The sequence below is a fragment of the Haliaeetus leucocephalus genome, unplaced genomic scaffold, assembly GCF_000737465.1.
Source record: "Haliaeetus leucocephalus isolate CR32 unplaced genomic scaffold, Haliaeetus_leucocephalus-4.0 Scaffold68, whole genome shotgun sequence".
In the NCBI taxonomy this organism is placed as follows: domain Eukaryota; kingdom Metazoa; phylum Chordata; class Aves; order Accipitriformes; family Accipitridae; genus Haliaeetus; species Haliaeetus leucocephalus.
Window position 1 is genome coordinate 3,119,398 of NW_010972504.1, and position 10,133 is coordinate 3,129,530.

Here is a 10,133-nt window from a genome sequence, read left to right on the forward strand (position 1 = left end):
CTTGGGATAGAGAAATGCCTGCTTTTCATCTTCGCCTTTACTGCTTTTGCTTTCTGCCTAAAAACAAACACCCACAAGCTGTTAGATATCTTTGGGGCTATCCTCCCTGGCTGAGCATGAGTCATCTCTCTGAGCATCCTCCAACCATAAACAACGGCAGGATTTCTCTCTTGTCTTAAGCTCTCCCTGCTACTGCTGTAAACAGCCTGAGATGTGGCCTTACCAAGCTCCCAGAGACACTGGAAAGAGCTGCAGGGATGGAGTAACAGCTGCTGAAACTCATCTTGATGAATAAGGGCTAATGCCTGAAAGAGAAATGCAACGAGAGCAGGGAACATGAAATCTGGTTTGGCAAACCTGATGATGTAAGCCTGAGGTGACTAAAAAAGATTTTTGGAAAGTATGGAGGCAAAATAGGATGGGATACCTTATAGTTCAACTCTTCTCTTCCTGTGGCACAGGGTGCAGAAAGTGGGTAATTAGATTCATTATTGCTGTTGCAATCTTGTGGCAGCAAGTAATCAAAGAAAGCCCTGTGGAGAAACCAAACAGAAACACAGGTCCCTCCCCAGCCGCGTGAGAGGGGCTGGCTCTGTGCTTTGGCATGCTGAGGGCCATATTTTTGTTATTGTCTGAATGGCCAAATCAAAGAGCCAGTGCTAGGCAGGAGCTAGGTTAGCCTGTTTTACTGTTAGTGGATGCAGCTGATTAGAAATCCAGCTTTGAGAGATGTTGGCTGATGTTGTGCTTCGCATGCTATGCTATTATTGCTTTCTAGGAGACATTTCTTTACCTTGAGCAACACATTGTACATACCCATCCAGGCAGCGATTTAAACACGATTTGCTGCAGTTCTCTTCCTTGCGGCGTTGCTCATTCCCTGCTCTGAAGTCCGTCTGAGTTGCAGCATCAGATGTTTGGGGAGGCTCGCGGGCAGACTTCTGTCTATGAACTTCCAGTGTAATCTGTTCCCCTGTGCTCTGGAGTACTTCTAGGATCTCCTGTAAGCTGGCTCTGGAGATATCTTTTCCATTAACCTGGTTAGAAGGGGAGCGGATTGCAAAATAGTCCATTCATACTTACTAATCACATGTTTTCTTACTGCAGAATTCCTTTGCCGTGCCAAAGAGCTCCCCTATCCCTGAAGCTGGTAGCTCTACTACAGAATTAACTGCTCAGAGGCTCAGCAGTATCTCCCCAAATTGGGGAAAGGGATCCATGTAGGTAGGGCTCTTAAATCGTTTCCTCATTTTGCTGCAGAGACGGGAGATGAAATCATATCTTTGTATCTCAAGTGTGCTTATAAAATCAGTATGAAAAGAAGTTGCAGTGAACTCCATGTTTTGCATTGGTTTACTGTTAATCTGTCCTGTTGATACCTGCATTAGGTTATCTGGCTTCTTTTATCTTAAAACCTATTGTAATCAACTTCACTAAAACCACAGTGAGCCTCTTCTAAGCAGGGTGAAGCATGTTGACTCAGCCTTTTGCCCAGATTTAACACCACGGTGAGCAAACTCTGCATACAATAAGCCCTAGAGTTCTGTCCTGTGAAACTCTTCTCACCCCCAGGAAATTCTCTTTCCACAGCCTATAAAAAGCAGCAGCAGCAGCACCGTGCAGTGTGCACCCATGTTTCAGCCTCCTCAGGATCCTGCTGCCTGCCTGCCTGCCTGCATTCAGCTGGTCTAGGTCTCTCCTGTCCATGGGTGTCTTTGTGGCGGGTGCCCGTAGCGTACATCCCAGTATGTGCAAAGAGCAGCCACTCTTTTTAATACATATAAGCAAAAATACAAATAGCTAATGAAAACTGAAATAGGCACTTTCTGCACGCCTGATTTACAGAGCTCTTTTTGCCTACTGAAATTGAAGAAATGGGCAATTGAACTTTGTAAATGAGAGATACCCAGCACAGGAGAGAGGAAGCTGTGTGCTGCTGCCTGCTCTCCTGTCCATTTTGCTGTGTGGGACAAGACCTCCTCTGGTCATGTTTGGGGCAGGCAATGGGATCCCCTGTGTGCTGAAGAACTCTCTGAATAGTGGGAACAGACATATGCTTGGTTTGGGAGCTAATGGTTAAAATCAACAAAGAGAAGCTGTCCCATCTGGAAGAGCCTCTCTGCTCTTTGTGATGTAAATGTAGAGGCTATCATCCTGTGGGCAGCTGTGTTTTAGAAATGCAGAAAGATTACATGAAAGACCCGGGACAATCCATTTTCTCACTGCTCAGCTGAGGAGGTCAGAGTGGGAGCCAAAAGGGCCCTTCATCTTTTTATTGTGTCCTCCCTTTTTTTTTTTTCCAAGGGGAGCCAGATGCCCGAAGCAGGAAAGATTAATATTTTTTTTTAATGCTTATTTTAAGATGGAGGGCTGTGATGGACAGTGTGGCTCCAGCTATCAGAAAGGATGGGACTGGGCCTCTTACTGGCATAGCTGCTGTTTGAAATAGTACTTGCCTTGTATGCTTTTTGAGTTTTGCAGCAATCTAAAGCATGTTGGCTGATGTTTACGTTAGCAGGTCTGCTGGGTGGTGGAGGGGAAGGAAGGGAGAGCACTCTGAACTGAGGGAAGGAAAGGTCACAAAAAGGGAATAGGGGAGGTCAGAGGTACAGGGAGGTCAGTGAAAGCGGCTGAAGCAAGAACCCTTCAAAACAGCATACTCTCCCCATCCCTACATTTCTTTCTGTCTCTTCCTGTAATATGCATGTCTTCTTAGTCACTGTCCCTGTTCTTCCCAACGTAACTGGCTGTATTGCAGAAGAAAGTGTCTCTGCTCTGAATTGGTAATATGGTGCCTAAACTTCTTTTTCCCACACGTGGCCAGTTTGTCTGCCTCACTTGGAGGAGAGGATGGCAAGGACTGCATGCAAACCCTGTGTGCTACCAGTTCCCATCTGGAGGGTTTTCTTGTGGTACAAACTTCTGCTGCCTGCTGATGATCCTAAGTATTAGGAAGCAATTAGTATTGTACATACTAAAGCCAGACAGATTGTGTGAGGGAGGAAGTCAATTTGCTAATGGCATTAGCACTTGGAAAGGAGGAGGTAATAACAGAATGGAGAGGCATAGGCAGCTGTTTAAATTGCTGATAGCTACTGAAGCTTATCTAAATTGAATGACTAGATTGCTTTAACTGCTGGAACTTGAATGGCAGCAAAGAGGAAAACAAACCCCATATGCTTCTTCTGCACCGAGATGGGGCTGTCAGACTCTTCCATCCTCTGCATGTTGATCTGTGTTAATTCTTTTACTTGTTCCTGCAGTTGCCTGCAGCAGTTCAGGGATCTGCTGGGATATATTGGAGCAGTGCAGCTCTCGGGCTGTTGTGTTCTTGTTCCCCCCTTCCCCACTCGCTGCTGCTTCCCACGTGCTGCTTTTCCTCTCCCTTTGGCTCCTTTATGCAGTATCTCGCTTACTGCAGGTGTTCCCTAAGCCTCATGCAGGATAAAGAAGATAACTGGAAATGTGGTGATTTTCTTTAATGACCTTTGGTTTCATAAAACGTCTTTCCTAGTCAGGTATTTCAGAGCATTTTACAAAATAGCAGTGAATCTGGTTCTGTGGAAGCAGTACCTGGACTGGTGAACGCACCAGTAACGCAGTCCCCATCCGTTGTGCTCAGGCTGCTTTGGAGGCCGATTACAGGACGGACATTTGCATACCTCCCATAGAGGTTTTTAGGAGGTGAAGAGTGAAATACTTTGCTTATGGCTAAGAAATGCATGTGAATGCAAAACTACTGGCTGGGTAATGCACCTCCTTTCCCAAGGACAGCATTGAATCTCTTCCACGCCGTCCTAGGAACTACTTTGCCAATGAACATTTTGGAAGTCCTTTTGGAATGACCCTTTTGAAAACTAGGGAAATTCAGAGTTCGCTCTCCCCTTTCCTTTTGCTGGCTTTCTCCCAGCACAGATACCTTGAGTAGCTATTGGGGTTTTGCCTGTGTTCTTCCCTGCACTTTTTCCAGGAAACTGCAGCTTTTTGGCAGTCATTTCTGCCACAGAATACTGCATAAATACGTTCATTTGTTGTCTGTCTCTGGTGATACCAGCATAGACCTATGGAATTCATGTACGAAGCAGCATACTTTGCTAAAGCATGCCGAGTACTGTGGGTTTAGTTCATGCATCATCTTGGGCTGAGGATAGAAAATCAAATTCACTATTGCAATGCTAATCCTAAGCAGGTGTGTTTTAGTTAACTCTAAATTAGTGTATGCTGAGTCAGACATAGACCATAGTAAGGGTTTTTTTGTGCTTAGTTCTGATGATATTTAATTTGATGCCATGATTTAATTTAATCAGAACCTTCAGACCAGAATTACTTAGCAGCATATAAAATAAATCTGCCCTCTCCTTTGACTGTTTTGAAGTTTCTTCTTTAGCAAGTTTTGGCTTTGGGTTTGGTGATGGTCAATAGATCAATATTATTGAACATCTATTGAGTGCCAGTAAGGGACAGTTTCTTTTTAGGCAGTAAAATAAGGTTTTAGGAGTTTTCAAGCATTATATGCTGAGTTCTTTTGAAAATCTGGCTTTCATGGTATGTAGTAAACCCCCAAAATCATAAGACAGAAGCAAATAATAGGAGGATATTGTTAAACGAAACTAACTGTAGCATAGATTTGCACAAAGCTTTTAAGATGCTGTCCCTCTGTGTCCCTGACAATATAAGCATTGATTTGTTTTGCACCCTGTTATCCACTGAGGTAAAAAGATCAACTGCTTATTTTTTGAGTAGGAATTTTATGAAAATGCTGAGTATGAAGCATCTTCAGAGTGGTAAGAACCATCTTTTACATCTGTTGGCTTTAAAGATTTACTCGCAGAGGTAATTTACTTGTACCTTGATTTGGTCCCAAAAGAGAGAAGAAAGATAATTTTCAAGCAGTTCCTCTTTCTTGGAGCACTCTTTATCAGTTTCCCAGGAACGAAGCAGGCTCTCCTGATGCTACAAGCCTAGCCTGACTTCTCTCTGCCCATCTGCCCCAGGCTTCTGAGCTCATTCCAACCAGCATCTGTCTGTCCCTTGCTTTTTCTGCATCCCTTACATTTAAAAAAGCTGCTCTTTATCTTCCTGAGGCAGAGGGGTCTTTCATTAACCCTGTTACTAATCCTAGGCTTGTTTGTCTAAACTTCTGTGCTCTTTGTGGAAACAGCCTTTTTCTTCCTGATGCTTTTTAATTTCCAAGAAAGGTCTACTTTTATTTGTCGCTTTATGTCTGTTCTGTGAGAGGAGGGCTGGATCAGTGTAAATCCTTTGCTTGCCCTTTTGGTATTTGCAAGTAAAGTTGTATAGAAAGCAATTAACGAAACCTCTTTGCAAGTGTCCAGGCTGGGGGGTCAGCGAGCAGTGTGCGGTGCTGTGTAGGCAGCAAACATGAGACCCAACAATGTAACACCTAGAAACAAGAAATCCTTTAAAATACCTGTGGGGAAGTAGTGAGGAGGATGTATTCTCAGGTGGGACACAAACCATTAGCTCTGGGGTGGATTCCTTTGAATTCTTGAAGTGTTTTGCTACCAGTTTTAAGGGATTTGCTTGAACTGTCTTTTTCTGTGACTTTAAACAGAGGAGCAGTAAACCAATTCAGCCACCCTACCCCTGCAGGAAAAACCCCAAACAACTCATACAAATTTGAACCTTAGGTGGAAATGCTTTAGGTTTCACAGAAAGTTATCTATTTCCCCTTGATACTTCTGTGTAGAAAAATACCTCTCTTGGGACCAGGCCTGCCAAAATACTGCAGAAGGGCTGTCCTCATAGTGGCTACAGCCTTAATGCCTGAAACCTGCGTAGGAGCTTTTGCTGGAAACACACAGACACTCCTAGATAAACTGTTTTTTGTTCTTAAATGCAGCTGAGCTCTTGTGAGGTTAGAGTGGTCAGCTGGTCCTGGCTTGCAGGGACTGATGGGCATAAGCGATGCCTCACAGCATCCTTCATCCAGTGTCCGCACAGCACGGCTTGCCAGCGTGCTCTCTCCGCAGGGCTGTGCTTGCGTTTCCAGTAGGACCCACCTGTTTGTCAGTGACGATACATTTGTCTCCTTGATTTATATCATGTGCAGTGGCATTTAATGATGGCTCTTGAGAAAGCAGGAGTGCCCTTGCCGGGGAGGAACTGGGGAGGGATTCATCTCAGTCTTGGCCGCTCCCTGCTGGTTTCTTTAATGATGCTGCCCTCACCTTTACAAAGCCCCTTTGCAGCATAAATCCCTGAGCTAATTACGGCCCCGGTGATGAGCATTCTCGCCTGCAGCTCTGTAGAGCGTGGGGCAGAGGGGCAGGAGCCTGCCTGGGGTCTGAGCACAGCTGAGCCCAGCCTCTTCGGGCCCTTTGTGGGGTCAGCTTTGCCATCCCAGAGGCCAGGGGCTGGGCAGGGTTATATGGCAACAAACTGCATTTGTCACCTCAAGCTGTGGGTGGCTGTAGCTTCTGGGAAGAGGAGGAGCAGCTGCTTCCCTCCATCCATCTCTCTGTCTATCCCTCTGTCCATCCCTCTGTCCTTAGAGGCTCAGAGCACGTCTTGGGAGCACATCTTGCTGCAGCCAGTGTCTGAGTCCCCCCTGGGCATCCCATCGTCAAGCATGGTATTTCTTTTAGGGGCTATATGAAAGTAAATGCATCCAGGATGGGCTGAGGGAAAGAGTTCGGGTGAGACTTCCCATGACCCAGTACTGCGGAGCCCAATTTCTCGTCTTTCTCATGACAGCGTCTGGCTTCAGCTTAATTCCAGTGGAGACCCTCAGGGCTGCACTGCGTACTGTTGCTTTAGCTGATCTCTTGACATTCTTCCCAAAGGTAGAAGGAAGCCAGTAGATTTTTTTTTAAGGCCAGAAGGAATGACTGTGATGAATTAATCTGACATAACATAGATGAGGTGATTTCATGCAGTGCTTCCTGCAATGAAGGAAATTATTTTCTATAATGTAAGTGAACCTTTGCAAGCCTGCTAGCTTGTGGCTAATCTAGTGGATATCTTTCCTGGAAGACTTCCAATCTTAGTTTAAAGGCTGTGATTGATGATGAAGCTTTTTGGCAAGCTTTTCCAACAATCAGTTACCCTTTCTGCTAATAAGGTGCATGAAATTTTTGACTTTGAGTTTTCTAGCATTACTTCCTAGCCATTGGAATACCAGCCAGAGAGAGCACATTAACATCTCTAACCAGACCCTCAACACCTGCAATTCCTTGCTCCATGAACAGTCTCTCCTCTTTTGGTTGGTTATCACTGTCATGGGATAGAATTTCTGTTTACTACATCTTAATTGACTTAACTTTTGCTGAAGGGTCCAGCTCCGTGCAGATGGAGTCTCATGGGGCTTCTTGTTTGTATTAGTATGCGCAGTTGGCAGTCAGGAAAAATATAGTCCTGGGCTGGGGGGACTCCTGAGCAAGCAAGGTACTAATTGCATTTAAAGCTGGACAGAAGTACTCCAGACTCCAGTAGTTGTCTAAAGTCTCTGAATATCTTTATTTATGAACTGCGTGCTACTGTAGCCAATAAATAACCATAATTACAGTAAGTACAGTATGCTTACAATGTTTCCCATTTGGTTTTCTTAAAAAAATAGCGTACAACAAAGTTACTGAGAAGAAAACTGCCCTGTTTGTGTGTAGTGAATCTGGATTAAAATATTCACAGCAGAGGGTTTCTGTGGTTGGGGGATAGCTTTGCAGGTTTAGAGCAGATGGGATTTAGACCCCCCCAGGCATTAGCTAAATGTGATGCCTGTGTTATCCAACTGACTCGTTGGGCAAAGATACTAGTGTCTTCCATTCAGGGCACAACACTTAATCGGCCCTGCTGCAAATGTGAGCTGTTATGGATGCAAACTCGTATAGCTGAGTGCTGAATTTAGCCCAGACAGCCTAAAACTAGAAGTGCAGTCTTCAGTCTGTAAGTTCAGTAGTACCAGGTAGAAGATTATTTTATGTTAAGTATGAATAAATCAGAACTGTAAAGCTCCTCTTATTTGGGAGTCTCAAAACATTTCAGCCTTGTTGCATACTCCTTACAGCACCCTTGTCAGGTTGATTTTTACTACTGACAAGTAAGATGGACCCTGTGAAATTAGATGACTTTCCTTAGCAAGTCATTACAGCGCTGAGAACAAAACCCACGGCACTTAACTCATCCCTGTAAGTTAATCTCTAAAGCAAATGCTCAGAGCAATTAAATTTAGGGGATTCTTAATGAGACAGGAAATTGATTTGCAACTTAATGCAATAGTGTAAAGCCAGTAAATTCTGTTAAGATGTTGAAATGTAGGTTTTCTCTCCCAGCTCTGAACACCTTTCCTTTTAACCCCTGTGCTGCATTTTAGAAAGCTCTAACTGGCTTTACAGTAGGCTTCTTCCACATCTTTTTCTCCTGTTGGTGGCTCTGGCTAGGCTTTATATGTAGGTTTTTTTATAGCCTGGATAAAGTTTAACTAGGTACAAATGCTGCATTTGCACGTGCAAATCCTTTTCTGTGGATCACCTAACCCCCTGATAAATCAAATGGCAGAACAGACTGCCTAAGACAAGGCAGTCTTTGTCTTAACCTGGCTTGTGCGTACGTACAAAAACTGAGCTGTCTTGTCTGGAGCAGGGTTTAGCTTGCAGCTGTCTGGGCCTGAACTTGACCTTTCTCATCCACCAGTGTTGCAAGTGGAAAGTCTTTTCTGTCCCCTTTCCTCCCCAATGTGCCCTGTCCTTCACCTGAGGTGTTTCCCTGTGCTCACCTGTAGCGTTTCATAACGTGCCATTATCTTTTCCGCCCTGCAGCTTTGGAGTATCAACAAATTCCCCCAAAATTTCAAAAAAAAACCATGGGGGAGAGACTGCCTGTTTATCATGTGCGTTTTTCAGAGTTTCTTTATGCTAATGCTCAGGAAACATTGATGTCAGCTGAGCTGTGGCTGGCCGAGTTAGGTAGGGACTAGGTAGCAGAGACAGCACAGGTACAAGGACAGGTTTGCCACCAAGGACTCAGACAGTGACTAATCAGCCTTGCTGAAGCGTGTTCTGCTGCGGGTACACAGCTCTTGGTGGCCGAGCTAGGTAGTTTGAGTCAGCTCTGATACCCAACGTGAGCTGCAGTCACGCCTTTGACAGCAGTGTGAATACGCAGATACTTTCAAACTGCAAAGAACTTGCAAACACACAATGACATGCTTGTGCCTCACTTTTCAGGAAGGGAAACTGAGGCAGCATGTGGTGAAATAATTGCTTGGAGCCATAGATGGAGTCAGTGTCTGAGCTGGGATTAGAGCAAGTGGTTGGAAGGCCGTTGTGGTTATCACTAGGTCATACCTCTCTGCTGCTATGTGTAATCCTTAAAATGTTGCAAAAGCTCAGCAGTGTTTTGGTTTAAAATGCATACTGATGAAACTGTATGTACTGATGATTTACTCTCTTAAAAAAGAGGCGTAGCTTGAATTCAGATTGAAGACATTTAACTTTCAAGGGGATCTACTTGTCATTTGAAGGCTTTCGAAAATACTATCCCATCAGTTTTACAAATGAGAATGTATTCAGCCCATTTGCAATGCAGAGCAGTGCAAACTGGAACATTTGCAATCCAACTCATGTAGTTTTTCACTTCTTACATAAAATGTGTCTGTGATCTAGTTTAACAAAGAAATGTATGGAAAATGTATTAATCTTCCCAGGGAAATGTTGCAGGTGGCTGCTATTTAAAAACCAGTGTCATTGCAGCATTTAGATACTGTTTTCACCATGCTATAAAGCATCTTGCTTTCCAACACTGTAAAGTTCCATAAAACAGACAGAGCCACCAGTGTTGCCAGACACATTTGGAAGCATCTGTTGAGACCAAGTTTCTGCAAGAGACATTGCATAGCCTTTGTGGTCAGACCTAGACTGATGCTGAACCTCAGCCCTTGAATTTCACAGGAGTACCTTGCTTTGCTTTGCTCGCTTGTGAGCGTTCATCCAACGTGTGGTCCATCAAAGCATGTTCTTCAGCCCTGGAGGTGTCTAGTGTACCCCTCTTGAAGGGAATTAGCCGTGTCCATGGGCATGCAGGCATAGCAGCCCATTGGGAGAGGAGACATTTTGGCTGCCCTGGATGGGACTGGTGATGCATGATGGGGTGAAAATAGCTGGCCTCATGCAGAG